The 20,027-nt window shown below is 37.4% G+C and overlaps 1 protein-coding gene across 13 annotated transcripts in view; it reads right to left on the bottom strand.

Moving 5' to 3' along the window:
* The window catches only part of LOC6042901 (potassium voltage-gated channel subfamily H member 8), a 119,005-nt gene extending 99,555 nt beyond the window's left edge, over positions 1–19,450 (bottom strand). For 3 of the 13 annotated variants that reach the window (XM_038259737.1, XM_038259749.1, XM_038259750.1), the window contains exons 1-2: positions 19,157–19,450; positions 18,554–19,057 (exon numbers count right to left, since the gene is read on the bottom strand). The gene's annotated coding sequence lies outside the window, so the exon portion shown is untranslated. Of the gene's footprint in view, positions 1–18,553; positions 19,058–19,092 lie in introns of all 13 variants that reach the window. The other 10 variants (XM_038259741.1, XM_038259743.1, XM_038259744.1 and 7 more) reach the window with 10 other exon arrangements.
* Between the last annotated feature and the right edge of the window lie 577 nt (positions 19,451–20,027).

The raw sequence follows: 20,027 nt of genomic DNA, 5'->3' as shown, positions 1-20,027 counted from the left end.
CAATGAAAGCATTCGCTTTGAGACATCATTTTAGCGCAAAATTAATTATTTTGTCAAAATTGGTAAAAATTTTCCCATAGTTTCAGAGGAATTTAATAAAACACTTAAATACCAAAATAATACCAAAATGTGCCATCCTGACTTAGAAAATTTTCCACAATTTTAAGTCACTTCTGTAGGGGGTATATCAAAAATGTTTAAAATCAAGTTTGAAATTTCCGGTTTTCAATGAAAGCATTCGCTTTGAGACATCATTTTAGCGCAAAATTAATTATTTTGTCAAAATTGGTCAAAATTTTCCCATAGTTTCAGAGGAATTTGATAAAACACTTTAATACCAAAATAGTACCAAAATGTGCCATCCTGACTTAGAAAATTTTCCACAATTTTAAGTCATTTCTGTTGGGGGTATATCAAAAATGTTTAAAATCAAGTTTGAAATTTCCGGTTTTCAATGAAAGCATTCGCTTTGAGACAACATTTTAGCGCAAAATTAATTATTTTGTCAAAATTGGTCAAAATTTTCCCATAGTTTCAGAGGAATTTGATAAAACACTTAAATACCAAAATAATACCAAAATGTGCCATCCTGACTTAGAAAATTTTCCACAATTTTAAGTCATTTCTGTAGGGGTATATCAAAAATGTTTAAAATCAAGTTTGAAATTTCCGGTTTTCAATGAAAGCATTCGCTTTGAGACATCATTTTAGCGCAAAATTAATTATTTTGTCAAAATTGGTCAAAATTTTTCCATAGTTTCAGAGGAATTTGGTAAAACACTTTAATACTAAAATAATACCAAAATGTGGTGTTCGACCATTGACAAATTCTGCAATTTTGCAATATCAAAACAATACCTTAAATTGGTATGATACCACATTTTGCTCTTGCATAATCCTTTAGACAAATTTTTAAGGGTCCAGGAATACCAAAATTTGGTATTGATACCAGAGAAAGGTATTATTACGCATTTCCCTTGTTATTTACCCATGCTTGGGCAGCAGCAGCAGAGCAGAAAGACCAGAACACCAGCAGAGCAATTCTCTACGAAATCGTTCTTTTTTTAGAATTTTAATTTTTGTATTTTTTAATCCGACTGAAACTTTTTTGGTGCCTTCGGTATGCCTAAGGCTACCAACTCTTGCTGAGCAAAAATCCGTACACTTTGCCAATTTGACACCAAGATATAAGACCAATTCCAGCTCAAATCAGGAACTTTTATACCCGATCCTCTCCGATTTCAATGAAACTTTTTAGACATGTTATCCTAGGCCTATAAAAGCCATTTTTGTGTATATGGAGCCAATTGTACTTAAAAATACCATTTGAGAAGGACGTAAGTTATTTAAATATTTTTGTATTTTGTAATTTAGAAAACTGTCAAGGAATTATTTGGATAAATTTGGAATGTGGAATAACAATATAAAAATGTGTCGTTTTTGCAGTTAACTAATTTCACTTTGCTATCAGAATTGCATGTTTAAAAATATTCCCAAAATAAACCGTGATTTGCTGAATCAAATCATGTTCTTCCATATTTTTTTGTTGTTAAACGTTAAAAATTTCACGAAATGTCTAGTTTGTTTTTAGACAAATATCGTTCTCAGTGTTTTTACGAAAACATTTGCAGAGTATGTTTTTGTTTTTGAAAAGCTCCTATAAACATGTAAAACAAGCTGATAACTCTAGATTTGTTAATTCAAATTATCATAAGACACTAGCTTTATAAAGCCTTTGGATCTTTTATGAGATAAATATGTTTTGTAAAGGAATTAGAAAAGAACAATTATTTATAATCAACTTTGAACTTAAGAAAACCCGGAAATCTTAGAAACCCTAAATAGGAGACTGGCCAGACTTTGCTAAATCTTTCTGGCAACGTGTGTTTTGTGCTTGCCAACACTGCCAAGTTTTGCTGGGCGTAAAGGCAAATGCTCGTTTGGATACGTCAAACTTGTGTCTGTTTGGGTACGTCAAATTCACATCGACCAGTCTCGCAATTTAGGGTCCCTAGGAAAACTATAGGGGAGAGTGGGGAGACTTGATCCCCGGGGACACTTGATCCCAAGCCTGTATCTCGTCAGCATGTGGGTAAAACAATTAGCTTTGTTCTAGAAAGTTGTGCGAAATTAACTAAAACTCATTGTAGAAAACAAAGAAAAAAATTAAAAAATGTTTAGATTGAGTTACACGCATTTTTCTAAAACGAGCTGCAAAAAACTTCCAAGAGATCTTTTTTTCTTTTTTTGAAATGCATAGAAAACACTAAAAAAATATTCAAAAAAATATTTTTTATATTTGAATTGTTTGATAAACTTATCAACTCCAAAACCCTTACGCATTTAATGTTAAATTTATCGTCATACTATTTTTACAATCAATTGTTTAAAAAAGTGCGTTTAGGGAGACTTGATCCCTGCATTTTTACAGTCACTGGAATCAGCCTCTAGATTAATTAATTGGGCTGGGTTTTCATACATAGTTTCCTTTAGTATAGTTGTACATAACTTACTGCAGTTTGAACCTTTTTTCAAAAGTTTTGTAAACAAAAATTTCCAGCGTTTGTAAACATGCTTGATTTTGGTCTAAAAAATAATATTTTAAGTTTTTAAATATTTTACATACTAAACTTGATATATTTTGAACACAAACGTACAGGTTTTATGTGAAATTGCTGTAACTTATAGAAAATTAAAAGTTTGGATGAATAAGAAACATTTTGCTTAAGATTTCTTCAAAATGTTGAAAGGGGGATCAAGTTACCCCTAACATTTTTAAAATGCCGGTTTAAAATATTTTTTTTAAACGCGTGGCATGATTCGAAGAGTTCATCTGATGAAATACCCTTATTAGCCAAACATAGATAAATGTTTAAGCTTTCAATTCATGCAAAAAGTTCAAAGTTTTGTGAGAAATTGACAGAGTTATGTGCGATACAAAAAAAGGGGATCAAGTCTCCCCACTCTCCCCTACAAGTTATCCCTTTAAAATCAAACTGACAGTTAAATCAAAATGTCCTACTAGCAAAAGCTTTAGTCGAATTTAAAAAAAAAATATTTCATTAAAACAAAATATAATGTAAAAAATAAACACAGCTGTAAAAATTCCGTACAAATCCGTATTAGGCAAAAGAATTCCGTACAAAAATTCTGGCCTGTTAAAAATCCGCGAAGAGGGTCGAAAATCCGTACGGTAAGGAAAAAATCCGTACAGTTGGTAGCCTTAGGTATGCCTAAAGAAGCCATTTTGCATCATTAGTTTGTCCATATAATTTTCCATACAAATTTGGCAGCTGGCCATACAAAAACGATGTATGAAAATTCAAAAATCTGTATCTGTATCTGTAAGGAATTTTTTGATCTATTTGGTGTCTTCGGCAAAGTTGTAGGTATGGATATTAGGGTGGGTCATTTTTTTCGAAAGTGCTCGTATCCGGCGGAAATAAGGTCCATCTTATAGAAGTACCCATAGGGACTCTCATACCAAATTTGAGCTCATTTGGTTGAAAACTGGCTTGTCGCTGGGGGGTTAAAGTTTACATGGAAATTACTATGGAAAACGCGTGCTTTAGCTTCAAACGCTCCTACAAGCTAAGCGACAAACTTTAGTCCACACTTACACTAGGTAGCCGTATCGGGGGTGGTCCAAGGAACATTTCTCTCTAAGGGTTCATGGTCATCCGTTCAACCCTGAGCTTGCGCAAAGCCGAAACATCCGGCGACGCCGGAATTTTTAAAACTCTCAGTTTTAACGGTCAACGCATGCTACAAACTATGACAGAAGCATCGTTTGATTGAATGGAAAACGCGACGCCAAACGTCAACTCACTGTTTGCAAGCAAAAAAAGGTTCTTCGTTGTGATTTTTACTTTTTGTATTAAATAACAATTTTTTCATAATTTTTGTTCATGCTTATTTCTATAGAGAACTATTTAAATAAAGGTATGCAAGAAATATAATTGAATAAAAAATCCCGTGTATGTGGTAGGACATCGTGGACGGAAACAGTTAATCCTCACACATGGCCAGCGGAATCGACGGCGATGGGTTCACCGGAGTAGTCATCGGGATGGCAGGACATGTAGAGGTAGTTAAAGTTGGACTTCGTGGAGGTAAGTGGTTGCTTGACGCACAGGGCCAGCGGAATAGCCGGCAAGGAGTTCATCTGGCAGGTCCAGCGGCATCGTCGGCGAGATGTTCACCAGAAGAGCCATCGGGATGGACAGGACATGGAATCTTTGACCTTATTGAAGCGGTTAGCATCGGTTTACGTGGATAATATGGATATGTGTAAGAAATATACAAATAAAGTATAGTGTAACCAGTGTGAGTGTTGTGTACAATAATTGATGTGACTCGTCGCGAATTTTGTGTTAAATTATTTATATATAAATTATTGTGCCAAGAAGACGTTGTGACGTTGGGAGTGAACCCCAGTTGTTATAATAGTTTATTTTTTTATTTTTTAGAACAATAAAAGTTATTTTATTAAAGTTTCATAAATATCTTCAACATTGTATCACTTGAACTTCTACTGCGCGTTGATAATATGGCTCTCGTAGAAATCAATCACCAGCTCCGGAACGTGCAGGCGGACCATCCTGGATTGGATCAGTTCCACCTCGTCAACTCCCTTCCAACGAACCAGCAACGGCCGTTCACCGTCCTCTTCGGGCACTCCTTCCAACTTCTCCGCTACGTGTCCTTTTCGAATCCGTTTTTGGCTTTCGTTCGTTTGACCGGAATCACCGGAGACCCCCTCCCATCTTCTTCGACCCGATCCATGTTCGCTTGTCGCGGCTGACCCGCTTCTCGCTCTCCTCGCGTGCAAATTTCTACAAAAGATCCTGGTAGTAGAGATTTCCTCCAGTTCTCAGGTGTTTCCGGAATCCTCGCAACGCTTCCACTTGATCTGAAACTGGACCTGTTAGCGCCGGGTTCTTTTTCCAACAAGCCAGTTTGCGACAAGCCAGTTTTCAACCAAATGAGCTCAAATTTGGTATGAGAGCCCCTATGGGTACCCTCTACAAGATGGACCTTATTTCCGCCGGATCCAAGCACTTTAAAAAAAAAAAAATGACCCACCCTAATGGATATAGACTACATTGAAAAAAAAAATGATACACGGTAAATTTTTTTTGGTGATTTTTTATTTAACTTTTTGTCACTAAAACTTGATTTGCATAAAAAACACTATTTTAATTTTTTTTTTATTTTTTGATATGTTTTAGGGGACATAAAATGCCAACTTTTCAGAAATTTCCAGGTTGTGCAAAAAATCTTTGACCGTGTTATGAATTTTTGAATCAATACTGATTTTCGAAAAGATCGAAAAATTTCAAGAATGTTTCATATTTTAACATTGTAAATCGCATTGTAGTTGCTGAAATATCGACGTTAGAAAATGGTGGGTTGTTTGGGTGAGACTTTGAATACATCAATTTTCCTGTTTTTAACCTTTGCATCTCAGCAACTAAGGGTCGTATCAACAAAGTTCTCAGCTCACCAAAAATATTTTTTTCAAAAGTAGGCAAACATGTGCACTAATTAAAAAAATGAAAAAGTGAGACGATTTTCAAAAAGTCACCTAAAATGGCCTTAACTTGAAAACAGTTCACTTTATCAAAATTTCACTAAAGTACTTTTTGATTGCAAATTGGATTTTACATCGAAAAATGAAGTTGAAAATTTTTTGCGACCAATATTCCGATTTTATCAAAAAAAATCAGTATTGATTCAAAAATTCATAACCCGGTCAAAGATTTTTTGCACAACCTGGAAATTTCTGAAAAGTTGGCATTTGATGAATAAAAAAATAAATATATTGTTTTTATTTTGCAAATCAAGTTTTAGTGACAAAAAGTTAAATAAAAAATCACCAAATTTTCACTTTTTTTCAGTGTAGTCTATATCCATACCTACAATTTTGCCGAAGACGCCAAATCGATCAAAAAAATCCTTCAAAAGATACAGATTTTTGAATTTTCATGCATCGTTTTTGTATGGACAGCTTCCAAATTTGTATGGAAAATTATATGGACAAACTAATGATGCAAAATGGCTTCTTTGGGCATACCGAAGGCACCAAAAAAAATCGAATGATCGAAATGTGAGAGCACTTCTCAGCAGCAGCATAAGAGGACCAGAGCAGCTGGAGAGAGAGGGACCAGAGTTAAAACAGAAGCGCGCATCGCCTTGTCAGTCAGTTGCCTCTCGATGGCGGGACCGTTTGAATTATTCTGAGGAAGGGGGTGAGGCCTGCCCAACTCTTCGGAGTTGCCCTCACTCCCCGTCCCTCGTCCCACCCGGGACGAGTCTGCAACGAGATGAGGCGCGCGCCTGCTGCCTTCTCGCCGAACAGTTGCCATGGCCAAGCCACCCGGGACTCCCTTCTCTCGTCCCACCCGGGATGAGTCGGTGAAATGCCTTTCAGGAATGAATGTTGGGTGACGGATTGCACAGCTTTTTGAGGCTGCTCTCGCCCCCAACCCCTCTCCCTCTCCCTCATTCTGCTACCTAACATTCATTCGGTTAGCGAAAAAAACGTTTTTCGTTCTTCTCTTTCCTTCCTCCATTCTATGTTGATGTTTGAATAAGGCTTTCTATTCAAAGATTTACCAACCCATTCAAAGTATGTTTACATAGAGTTATCGAAGTCCGATCTCATGCACACTAGCACGCACGCTGGAGGGTACAAAATTTAACCTCAATCTTTTTCGTGTACGTGCACGCAACACATGCGCACGTAGATAACTCTATGGCAGCTGCGGTTTTGTTCGCATTAGATTTGCCATCTCTTTCTAGTGAATTTCAACTAAATCGGAATTCAATTCTAATCGTATACGAATTCCGTTTCAACAACCGGTACGTACAAGGTCCGATTGAGTTTGCTGGCCTAAGAGTGTGTAAGTTTTGTCTTGTTGGGGAGTCCATTTCCCATTCACGATCTTATTCCGTTAATGTATTTCAAGTATCTAGCTAATTTTTCAAATTAAGATATGGAGCACTCTATGTCCACATATCAAAACTTTACGTAGTCTACGCCATTCCGGTTATGTCTGTGACATAACTACTTCGACTTTTTTTGACTATTTTTAACCTTCCCTTGGTATTAAAAAAAATCACACCTTATTGGGGTCCTTTTCAAACCCAAACTTTAAAAAATCGTCAAAAATCCAGTTTTTGACCGATTCCGGTTCTTTTGGTCATAAATGAAAGCTTCGAACGTTCCCTTTTCGAAACCGTCCTGGAAAACCGGATTTGGTCACTGTGGCCACCGGGAATCGGCTACAACCGAAAAAAGGCCTTCTTGAGACCCCAACTTTGAAAACCTGGCAAATTCATTCGACAGGTGTATACCTGCACTTTGACCACAAATATTAATATTAGGGCCAGGTGACCTACTGTTTTTACTGTTTTTCACGTATATGTGATACCAATGGGTGTACCCCATTTGGCATAATGGACATTTGGCATAACGGGTTTTCAAGATGGACGTTTGGCATAATGGACGTTTGGCATAATTGGTCCAAGACATCAGGGACGTTTGGCATAATGGACATTTGGCATAATGGACGTTTGGCATAATTCGTTCAAAACCCATCAAGGACGTTTGGCATAATGGACGTTTGGCATAATTTTTGCTAGCTTTTTTTGTTCAATAAGTATTTATTTTTGTAAAGAATAATAATTTATAGGTTTTTTTCTTTTTCTAAGCAGATAACTTTACTTTAAAAATGATTTTTGTTTTCAAGAAATCTAGTATCTTTGTCATTTTCTCCCAATAGATGTAATTTTTTTTTCCTTTTTTTCTTAATAAATCTTTAAAATGCAATTTTTCATAAATATAAAATGCATTTTTTCATAAATATATAATATTGAGATTTGTCTTCATTTGAAATATTTTGCAGCTATTTTTTTGTATTCAATTATTCTTTCTTTTATTTTAAATTCAACCTAACAAAGTGATGTAAGTTTTGCCAGTCTTTGAAATTTAGCAATAAAAATTTATACTGTTTACCCTTTCCCTCCTTTTTCAAATTCAACCTAAAGAATGTATGTACATTTTGCTCTTATTTAACGAAATGCATTTAAATTTTTAAAGCAATTTGCTCTTCTTTTATTTTAAAGCTCAAATAAGGTAAAATCTCTCAAAAATGTGCAGTTTGTTTTTTTCAAAATTTTGCAATCATTGTTTTTATGCAATTTTTCTTCTTTAATATTCATCCTTAATAAGGGATGTACATTAGGTGGTCCAAATCTGGACTTTTTGGGGCTACCCCTGAAATCAAAGATTGACCCATCACTAGGCTAAATTCCAAATTTGAGCTCATTCTGACCACGGGAACCCCTCCCTCCAATCGCTTGAAGTTTGTATGGGAAAAATCGTCAAAATGTATGGAGAAAAGCAACTGTTTTACTTTTTTACCTGTGGAAGGCGCCATAGTTATCCGATGCTTACCATTTCTCAAATGTAGAACCTTCATTATATTTAGAACAACTTTCCCGAAGACACCATATTTTTAGGATTTTTTCCCGCGAAGTTATTAGCGCCCAAAACTGACCATTTTTGCGCGGCCAGCTGTAAGGGGCTACCTAACAACGATGTTTATTTCCAATTCGTACACGCACGTGCTCTCTCAGGTTCAAACTCTCTCACGAGCTTGCTCGCCTGCCTGCCTGCCTGTTTACCTACAAGCGCGCGCTGTTTCTCTGCTTGGACTTTTGTCGTCGTCGTCGTTTGTCGTCGTCGTCGTTTGTCGTAATTGAAATTTATTTCTAGTTTTGGTATCATACCAAACTAAAGGCTGGGATTTTAACTCTTCTAGAAAAAATATAAGACTTTTTTTCAACTTAGTCAAGTATAGATTTCAGGAAGAACAATACACTTAGACAATTCATCGATTTTGGGAACTTTTTTCCACTTTTGTATACCGTAATCTGGGGCGAATCGGGACTACAGTCTGAATAGGGACAGCAGTTTTTAGAGCACTTAAAGCTTTTAAATACACCCAACCGGTGGTCGCATGATTGTGATGCATGGTGGCATGAAAGTATATCAGAATCAGCATGAAAACTGTCCTCATGCTTTTTTTGCGATATAGGGGTATGACATTTTTGCCCGTTACCGACAATTATCGACATTACCGACAGCTTTTTGATTGTATTTCACAAAAAAAAACCCTTAACAGAACGAGGATTGATCAACCAACTTCTTGGTTATTGATCCGACAAGCTTCCACCGCGCCATGGACGCTTGATGAAAAGTGAGTGAAAGAGCACCAACATATGCTTCCCTTTGGAGTGTTGCTCGGGGACGGGCCAGCATTATATGTGTTGGTGAGAACTGCAGATCGCTGAAATGTTAACACGCGGGCAAAAATTATCTACGGACTTGCTGCAAAAAATGTTATAAAATGTGACATTTTCTGCAGCAAGTCCACTGTTGCAGATTTTGAGCTATATTTTTCCTTTGGGTGTATGGAAATGGATGTACACATTTTGTTGGTCTGAGTCTGTTCTAACGGAAACCAACCAGAAAAATCACAATATTGTGCTCCAACATGGTTAAAACTGCTGTCCCAATTCGCCCCATGTGTCCCGATTGACCCCAGTTTACGGTATTATCAAACAAGCTTAAAAAGAAAACATTTGAAGTTTTTTCGTAGCCCTATGATCACGATTATTTTTCATTCCATACAAAATATTTTTATCTGCCGAAAATATAAAAAACTTCCTTACAACAAATTGCGGTATATTTTGCCTTTGACGATTATTAGAAGTTTACGATTCCGAAACATCCAAAAGTGCAACGATGTCTAAAAGAAAAGCCTCAAAAATAGAGATTGTTGAGCTAGCTAGTTTGAAATCTGTAATCAAATCGCCTTCGAATGGACAAGCAGTTGGTCGGATGATATTTAGAGTAAAAAAACAAAATTTGTATTACCTGAAGATTTTTAAAATAATTGAATCATTCTCTCTAATGAGCATATACGAACAACTGCTTGTAATGCTCGGAAAAACGAACAAATCCTGTTCATTTGCTTCAATTTTTTAAACGAGGCTAAGCCAAGGCCTAAGTCTTTTATTCAAATTATTTTGTTAGTGCACTTTTTTTCAATTTTGACATAATCTAAGAATTTATATGCTAAATATATCTCAAAATAAACCTGCTAATTTAGTTGAAAATTATAAAAAACATGCCAGGAACGCAGCGCAGCAGATAGCAAACGAAAACGACGACGACGACGATAAAAGTCCTAGCAGAGTAACAGCGCGCGCTTGTAGGCAAACAGGCAGGCAGGCAGGCGAGCAAGCTCGTGTCGTGAGAGAGTTTGAACCTGAGAGAGAGCACGTGCGTGTACGAATTGGAATTAAACATCGTTGTTAGGTAGCCCCTTACAGCTAGCCGCGCAAAAATGGTCAGTTTTGGGCGCTAAGAACTTTGTGGGAAAAATCCTAAATGGTGTCTTCGGGAAAGTTGTTCTAAATATAATGAAGGTTCTACATTTGAGAAATGGTAAGCATCGGTTAACTATGGCGCCTTCCACAGGTAAAAAAGTAAAACAGTTGCTTTTCTCCATACATTTTGACGATTTTTCCCATACAAACTTCAAGCGATTGGAGGGAGGGGTTCCCGTGGTCAGAATGAGCTCAAATTTGGAATTTAGCCTAGTGATGGGTCAATCTTTGATTTCAGGGGGTAGCCCCAAAAAAGTCCAGATTTGGACCACCCTAATGTACATGTTTTCTTTCTTTAAATATTTGACAAATGAGTTTTGAAATTTTCCCTTCTTTTATTTTAAATTCAACTTTTAGAAGGGAAAATCTCTAAAAACAATACTTTTCGAATATTTGACAATAAACTTCGATTATGAATTTTTTATAAAATTTATATTTATTTATATAAAATTCAACTTATGGAAGGAAAAGTAAATTTAAAGATTCACATTTTGACACTCTTTAAATGTTTGACTATCGCAATATTTTTATGTTTTTCACCTACCTCTCTTAAAAATAACATTTAATCAGCATTTTTTAGGCAGTTGTCCCTTCTTTAAGATTAGTATTGAATAAATAAAAGAAGGGAAAATTCCATAAACAACTTTATTGCAAAAATTAAACCAACAGAGAAAAATGTGCAGAAATTATATAAATGTTTAAAGACAACATCTATAAGAGAGTTTCCTTCTTCAAGTTAAATATAAAAATGATGGGAAAATTGAATTAAAAACTTAATTGCAACATATTTAAAGAAAACCAACATCGACATCCATTCACCCAAAATACAGGATCGAGAGTATAATTCCATCAAAATTTATAGAGAGCTCAATGCTAAACTCGATAGAATAATGGTACCAACTCATACCTGTAAAACAATTAATTTAATTAATTAATTGAAACAGTAAATCTGCAACATATAAAAGAAGGGAAAATTTCATTTAAAAAATTACTCCTAATTATATTGAAAGGGGAAAAATCTTAAGCTTACAAGAGATATGTTAATTATTTAATAAAAATATCAAAATTTCATTGAAAAGATTTATTGTGAATTATTCAAAATGGAAAGAATTTACTATTGGGAAAAAATATAGAGATACCTAATTTTTTATAGAAAAAATGTTAATCTCTTAAAGTAATATAAAAAAGGTAAAAAATATACATTTTCATTCGTGAAAATGACAAATAATTAACAAAAAAACAAGCTAGTAATAATCATGTCCATTATGCCAAACGTCCATTATGCCAAACGTCCTTGATGGTTTTTGAACGAATTATGCCAAACGTCCATTATGCCAAATGTCCATTATGCCAAACGTCCCTGATGTCTTGGACCAATTATGCCAAACGTCCATTATGCCAAACGTCCATCTTGAAAACCCGTTATGCCAAATGTCCATTATGCCAAATGGGGTACACCCGATACCAATACTCTCATGATAGTTGAAATTGATCAATAAAACTTACTAAAAACACAATACACGATTGCCAGAACCACTCTGGAGTGTTAGTGGCCACTTCTGGGTAACCTGGAACCGGTTCCCGGGACCCGATGAACGACCAATTTGATTTTTTTTTGTTGAATACCCATCATGCTGCATATCAAACATCATGAAATTGAAAGATATGTCCATCTTTGATAATGCCGTTAATCGCTGAGCCACCTGGCTAATCTGGAACCGGTTACCGGTGGCGCCTTGGGGACACTTCCGGAATATGAGAGAAGTACAACAGGTACAGTGTGTGTGTATTTGTTACCGTTGTCTTGCGCGAGAGCACTTTTATTTCCCGCGGTTTTATTCCAGCGTCCGAAAGGTGCTTCTTTAGGTCAGAGATCGGACGGTCTTGATAACCCTGCAAGACGACCATAACAGGGGCTTCTCGGGGTTGAATGTGTAGAAGTTGAAGTTGCTACGCTTCAATTCTTCAAACACCAGGTCGAAGTTCTTTTTATTCAGTGTGATCACTTGCACTGCCGACTTACCGATTTTCAGACAATATCCGAGACCTTCCAGCAACTCGTCAACATCGTCCGCCAACGTGTCCAAAACACAAATTGGAGGTGGTCTTCGTTCTATAGTAGAATTGTTCTTTTTTGACGTCGACACTTTTTTCCGTGCACGACCATCATCGTCGTCGTCGTCGTCGGTAGTGCTGTGTGTTGTTGTTGTTTTCTTCGTCGTCGCTCAGCATCTGGAACTCGTTCCTGATGGGGATGTTGGCGGATGTTGATGTGCCACTGGTTGTGGCACCGGAAGTACCGGAACGGGTTCGCACTGGTGATCTCGGAAGATATCCGGGATGTAGTAACTTTTTATCGATTCCATCTGTGCTGACACTCCCCTGCGCGATGGCGGCCGACACGGCATTGGTTTGTTTTAGAGGTGGGCAAAACCGCTCTTTTTTAGGAGCCGCTCATTTTCGTTCGCTCTTTAAAAAGAGCCGCTTTTTTGAACGGCTCTTTCGCTCTTTTTTCAAAATTTGAATAAATAGGGTTTTTTCAAGAATCGTGTAATTTTATAAGTTATTTCACATTGAACTTTTATAAATTTGTCCAAACCAAATATTTTTTAAAGTTTATGTTCCTCAACTCTAGCCAAAGTCGCAAAAAAATAATAGCATGACATTTTAATAAAAAAAAAAAGTTTTAAAATGCATTTTACACATCCCCAGATGTTTTGCAATCATTAATTTTCAAAATATTTTTTTTTAAACCGAAAAAAAAACTTTTGCATTAGGTTGTACAACGGAATTTCACCAAAAATCTAAATATTTTTGATCGATCCCAAAAAGCTTTTTAATTTGTTTTCAGTGCATAAGACTTCTATTTTCATTAAAATTTTAAAGTTTTTTACTTAAATGAACAATCAGTTGCACACTGAAAAGTTAATTTCATTTTGTTGAGAAAATCATTTACTTATGGGATTATTTTTTATAATCATTGAAATTTTTGAAAATGCATTTTCAATTCTCATAAACAAATTAAATACTACATTTTTTGGAAATTCAATAAAAAATATTTATAACAAAAATCATGCCATATTGAAACGGTTCTTTCAAAAGACCGGAGTTTGAAAAAGAACCGCGGTTCTTTTTTTTGTGAGCCACGGTTCGTTCGGGAGCGAATGACCCATAGGGTTAAAGTTCCCCCAATAAAATCAACAACAACAACAACAACAACGGTTCGTTCGCTCTTTTAAGTGAACCGGATCTTTGAGCGGTTCGCTCTTTTTTTGCCCACCTCTAGTTTGTTTACCTTTTTGCACACGGCCGGTAGACGAACTTCGCGGGTTTTTCGAGGCAGTACTCGAACTGCCACGGCCACGGCCGTCCTTTGGCATGCTGGAGAAGCAAACTCGCGGGTAATCACAATCAAATACAGCGAAGAAATCCGAAAAAAAACGATAGAGCACTGAGCACTTCACTGCTGCTTGCTCTCGTGCGTACACAGAGGTGGGCATCCGACATATCAAACTTCATGAAATTGAAAGATATGTCAACCAACGGTCATGCCGTTGTTCGCTGATCCATTCTGGCAATTCTGGAACTGGTTTCCGGTGACCTATATGGGGACATTCCAGGAATATGAGAGAAACCCTATCATCCGATGCATCAAACTTCATGAAATTGAAAGATATGTCAACCAACGGTCAGCAAATAACGACATGACCGTAAATTGACGTAGTTTTCAATTTCATGAAAATTGATATGTCGGATGGTAGGGTTACTTTCATAGTCCGGAAGTGTCCCTAAGGGGCCACCGATAACACTTCCGGAATTTGAGAGAAACCCTATCATCCGACGTATCAAACTTCATAAAATTGAAAGATATGTCAATCTACGGTCATGCCATTGTTTGCTGAGCCTTCCTGGCCAATTTGGAACCGGTTACTGGTGGCCCCTTAGGAACACTTCTGGAATATGAGAGAACCCTATCATGCGACGTATCGAACTTCATGAAATTGAAAGATATGTCAATATACGGTCATGCCGTTGTTCGCTGACCCATTGTGGCCAATCTGAAACCGGTTACCGGTGGCACCTTGGGGACACTTCCGGAATATGAGAGAAACCTTATCATCCGACATACCAAACTTTATGAAATTGAAAGATATGTCAATCTACGGTCATGCCGTTGTTCGCTGATCCATTCTGGCAATTCTGGAACTGGTGGCCCCTTGGGGACATTCCAGGAATATGAGAGAAACCCTATCATCCGACGCATCAAACTTCATGAAATTGAAAGATATGTCAAGCAACGGTCAGCAAACAACGGCATGACCATAAATTGACGTAATTTTCAATTTCATGAACATTGATATGTCGGATGGTAGGGTAACTTTCAAATTCCGGAAGTGTCCCTAAGGGGCCACCGATAAGTGGTTCCAGATTGGCCAGGATAGATCAGCGAACATTGACAGGACCGTAGATTGACATATCTTTCAATTTCATGAAGTTTGATATGTCGGATGATAGGGTTTCTCTCATATTCCGGATGTGTCCCCAAGGGGCCATCAGTAACCGGTTCCAAATTGGCCAGGATGGGTCAGCGAACATTTGCATGACCATAGATTGACATATCTTTCAATTTCATGAAGTTTGATGCGTCGGATGATAGGGTTTCTCTCATATTCCGAGAGTGTCCCCAAAGCTCCACCAGTAACCGGTTCCAGATTGGTCACAATGGTTCAGCGAACAACGGCATGACCGTAAATTGACATATCTTTCAATTTCATGAAGTTTGATATGTCAGATGATAGGGTTTCTCTCAAATTCCGGGAGTGTCCTCAAGGCGCCACCTATAACCGGTTCCAGATTGGCCAGGATGGGTCAGCGAACAATGGCATGACCGTAAATTAACATATCTTTCAATTTCATGAAGTTTGATATATCGGATGATAGGGATTCTCTCATATTCCGGATGTGTCCCCAAGGCACCACCGGTAACCGGTTCCAGATTGGTCACAATGGTTCAGCGAACAACGGCATGACCGTAAATTGACATATCTTTCAATTTCATGAACTTTTCGGATGTTCCGGATTTCCGGAACCGGTTGGTCACCTGGCCCTGATATTAATATTTGTGGTCAAAGTACAGGTATACACCTATCAAATGCAACCCAGAGCATTCTGATTGGTTGAAACTGGCCGGAGATACAGGTCGTCATAGTTGGGGTCTCAAAAAGGCCTTTTTTTCGGTTGTAGCCGATTCCCGGTGCCCACAGTAACCAAATCCGGTTTTCCAGGACGGTTTCGGAAAGGGTACGTTCTAAGCTTTCATTTAGCATAGTTTTTCTTTTAATTGTATTTTAAACGTAATGCCACCGGAGGTAGCAATTTAAAAAGGTGTAAGCCTTACGCTGCTGTATTTAATAAATAAATAAACAAATAAACAAAGCATTCATTTCGTCGCCATCGTGCTAACTTGTCGTACGTGCATTTTGGGCCAAATTGAGTAAAGAACGCCATATTGTGCAGCTCACAATGCCTCACCTTTTGACCGTCACAGATCCCCAAAGCATTTTTATCACTTTATATATGAAAGTAGTTTCAATCTTGTCGTGCTATCTTGTCACTCCATGAAAATTGATGTAAGTGCGACAAAAGGCCAAAGGGATTTCAGGCCAGGAAAGTCAGGATGCGTTTGTCGCACGTACAAGCTAGACTACCGTAAACATTCGTTATTATAACTCGGGACTCCAGCAACCAACTTCAACCAAACTTTGGGACAATGCACAGAATGGTCAGCCAAACAAAACGTGTTTGTTATTGGTTACATTGCGTGCTCTCGTTTTTTGTATATTCAAGGTCAAACATTAAAACGCGTTTTCCTCGGAACGTTGAAATGGCGGGTGCGACAAGATAGCACGACGACGTCGATTTGTGACCAAAAGAACCGGAATCGGTCAAAAACTGGATTTTTTTCGATTTTTTTAAAGTTTGGGGTCAAAAAGGACCCCAATACCTTTAAAGTAACTTTTATTATGAACGCTCCCCTAGGGGTTTGTAAAAAATATGTACTCCTAAAGAGAAAAAAAAGTTTGTTTACATCGTAACAAAAAAGTGTTCCAAATTTGTGGATTTCAAGGGTCAATGTTTTTCTTAAAAAACTTGATATAAAACTTAAAAATGTACAGCCGATCTATACATCAATCGAACGATCGCAAGAAAAGCTTTCACATGAAGGTAAAAGCGAATCATTATGTTCAATTATCGATTTTATATGATTTGTTGAACATTGGCCGATCTGTAAACTGATTCGAATATGAGGGATGACTGTATAAAATTACATTTCCACGCATAAATACAAACTACCGTAATCTGGGGTGAATCCGGACAGCAATGTTTAGAGCACTTAAAGCTTTTAAATTTGGAAATGGATGTACACATTTTGTTGGTCTGAGTCTGTTCTTACCGAAACCAACCACAAAAATCAAAATATTGTGCTCCATCATGTTTAAAACTGCATGTGTCCCAATTGACCCCAGTTTACGGTACCAACTTTTTGTGTAAAAACTTGATTCTCTATGTGTGTGCGTGCAACGTCGTATAAGCGTTGGTCGCAGTGGCAGCTGCTCGATGAGCTAGGAGATTTACGACTGCGCTGGGTTTGTTTATGTCACAGTTTTGCAATTCAGTGAGGCCGTTGCAAATATTTTTTAAAGTTTATGTCACCCCTACCCCCTTCCAAATCGGTTCGAAAATGGGGGGGACAAAAAAAGTTTTTTTCAAAAAACTTCAAAATTTTAAAGGAAATAGAAGTCTAACCAAATGAAAACCATGAGAAATGCATTTTCCTGCATTTAAAATCATATTTAGCATGTCTGGGATCGATCAAAAATATTTTCTATTTTTGTAAATTCCAATGTACAGCATTGCAAAAAGGTTTTTCGGCGAAAAAACGAAACTTCAATACTTGGATATTTTGAAAACTAATGATTGCAAAACAACTAGGCAGGTGTAAAATGCACTTTGAATCACTTTTTTCATTCAAATGTTGAGACCATGGCTTGTTTTTCAATTTTTATATTTTTTAATTTTTTTGCAACCACCAAAAACATCGTTCCAACTTTTTTTTCGCGTGTAAAAAAAAAATCGCCGAAAATTCCGCGGAGGCAGTCGTTTAAAAAAAGTTAGAACGATGTTTTCGGTCGCAGAAATAACAGATTTGTTCAAATCAAGTTCTGCAAAATTTTAGGATCATCTAGACATTCTTACAAATCACTGGGAACAAGAATCGTCCCGATTGGTTGAGTTATGCCCGAGAACGGGCGTGTTGAAGTTACCGTTCCAACTTTTTTGGGAGGCTTGGGCGTCCGTGTAAGTTGGACATGCGTTGGGCGTTCCAGTGTTAAACCGTCCTGCTTTTACAAAAAAAAAAATACCGATGTGGTTTCATAACCGAAATAAATTCCTCCTCAGTGAAAAGATGTTACGCATATTTCAATAGAATCACGCCTTTAAAGTGCTGTTAAAGACTACGTTGCCTTGATTTCGCATCCTAGACTTTACGAAGCATAACAAAATCACGTTTTACTGTGTGGTTTAAACCCCCAGCCACATCCAACACCTGCAAAAGCTTAACGCTAGTCACAGCGTGGAGATTCGCTATCACTTTTAGATACATATTTCGCTCACATCTAGTTCCCTCTCACAGCCAGCCAACGCACCAGCCAGGACACCCTTCTTTCAAAATCTTCCCGCCACATTCGCTAGACCGCCAACTTCCTACGATTGATATCCTTTTTCATTTACCATTTCCCAACACACCGCGCCGCCAACCGTTCATTTCTTCCTTCCTCCCACCCACTTGGCATCTTCCCAGCTGCAGGTTGTAACCTTCCAATTTTCACCACATTGCTGGTTATCGCTTTCGCGTCTAATTTTCCTGCCAGGTGAAACTATGCAAACTCATTCTTGACCATATATTGTAGGACAAAAGGTAAACTAAACATTTATGTGAAAATCTCTATAACTCTGGAGTTCAAAACATGGTATGTAATGATCAAAAGAGAAGTTTTAAGAACAAAGATACTAATAATAGTATACGTACCATAATCATGTGTTTATTTATACGTAATCCCTTCATGCTAGTTCGCTAAGACATTTTCACTTTCACTTGCCTGGGGCTAAACAGTGAAGAACATAATCTCTTCATGTCATCAGTTAGTTTGTAAGTACCATCTCACTTTCACTTGCCCGGGACCTAACACACTTAACGAAATAAGACCTGGGTGATTTCACGAATATTAAATCTACCTCACTCCACGTTACACAACCTCGTTAAATCGTTTTCACCTGTTAGAGATACCGGAAACAACCAGCAAAAGCTGTGACAGCTCAAACAAGCTCACACTCAGGATATAAGTCTATAAGAAAATGCTGCAATTTCTTTTAGCACGACGAGCAACAGTCAATACACGTCCTGTTTCCTCAAAAGCTGATATCCAACTGAAATGAACGACTCGGGTGCAATCCTTATAGGCACTTGTTCTGCCACGACCATCTTCCGAGCCAAACTTATCCAGCACATGCTTCGCGAATATTTCAACCATATCTGGGAATAATCCAAAAAATAAAAGTGAACCTCACCGCTTGCTCAGATCCCAGAACAAATTAAACAAAGATACTATCAAAACTGAGCAGGAAATCTAACTTCTTGCTATATTTTATGGTAACATCCGCCATCTGATGTGTCCTGCGGAAAATTCGCGCCGTTTTCTAAGGAAATCCTCCTTCTAGATTTTTTACTTTCATAATGTTTTCACCTCCAAACCACTACACAAACTGTTATTTTTCCTATATAACTACACTAGACCCTTAACCGATCGGCCAATTGTTGATTCAAGCCAAATTTTCAAACGCCACATGAACAACAGCAGCAGCAGTAGCAATTGAACCTTTCACATTAACCCAACAAACTGTTGCCCTGGGCCAAACGTGGAACTGTTCTGTACACGGCTGGCTCGCTGAAAGTCTGCTGGAAAGTGAGCTAATGCGCAAGACCGCGTTCAACCTTCGCGATTGTGTTCGTTGTTTGGAGCTAACAGCTAGCCTGGAAGTACAACCATATGATTGCAAACCAGTGGCGTAGTGTACCCCGATAAACACGACCTGCAACCACTCAAAAATTGTGACTACCCGCTTAGTCAACAACCATACAGTCACCATTTGTCGAATGATTTTTCCTAAATGATCTCGATAATACACCAAATAGGGCGCAACCGTACATTTTCCATTCCCCAAACAATCCAACAATTTATTAAATAGGTCGTTAGGTTATGTTACAATACATTTTTACAAGGGATTTTTTTCGTGGATCATAGTCGTACCCTACCCCAAACTGTTGTGAACCGTACCACAAATTAATAAGATATGATTTTAAATGGTAAACTGCTTTACCGACACTTACCGACACCATTTGAAAAGGGAGCCCGAATAAAATTATATGATGATTTGTATTGTCAAAACCATGAAGTTACAATAGATATTATAATATTTATGGTAAGTTTATGGTTGATTTTTTT

This window comes from Culex quinquefasciatus, chromosome 3 (genome assembly GCF_015732765.1).
Source record: "Culex quinquefasciatus strain JHB chromosome 3, VPISU_Cqui_1.0_pri_paternal, whole genome shotgun sequence".
NCBI lineage: Eukaryota > Metazoa > Arthropoda > Insecta > Diptera > Culicidae > Culex > Culex quinquefasciatus.
Note: the sequence above shows the minus strand (reverse complement) of the source record. Positions and strands in the feature narration are given on the sequence as shown.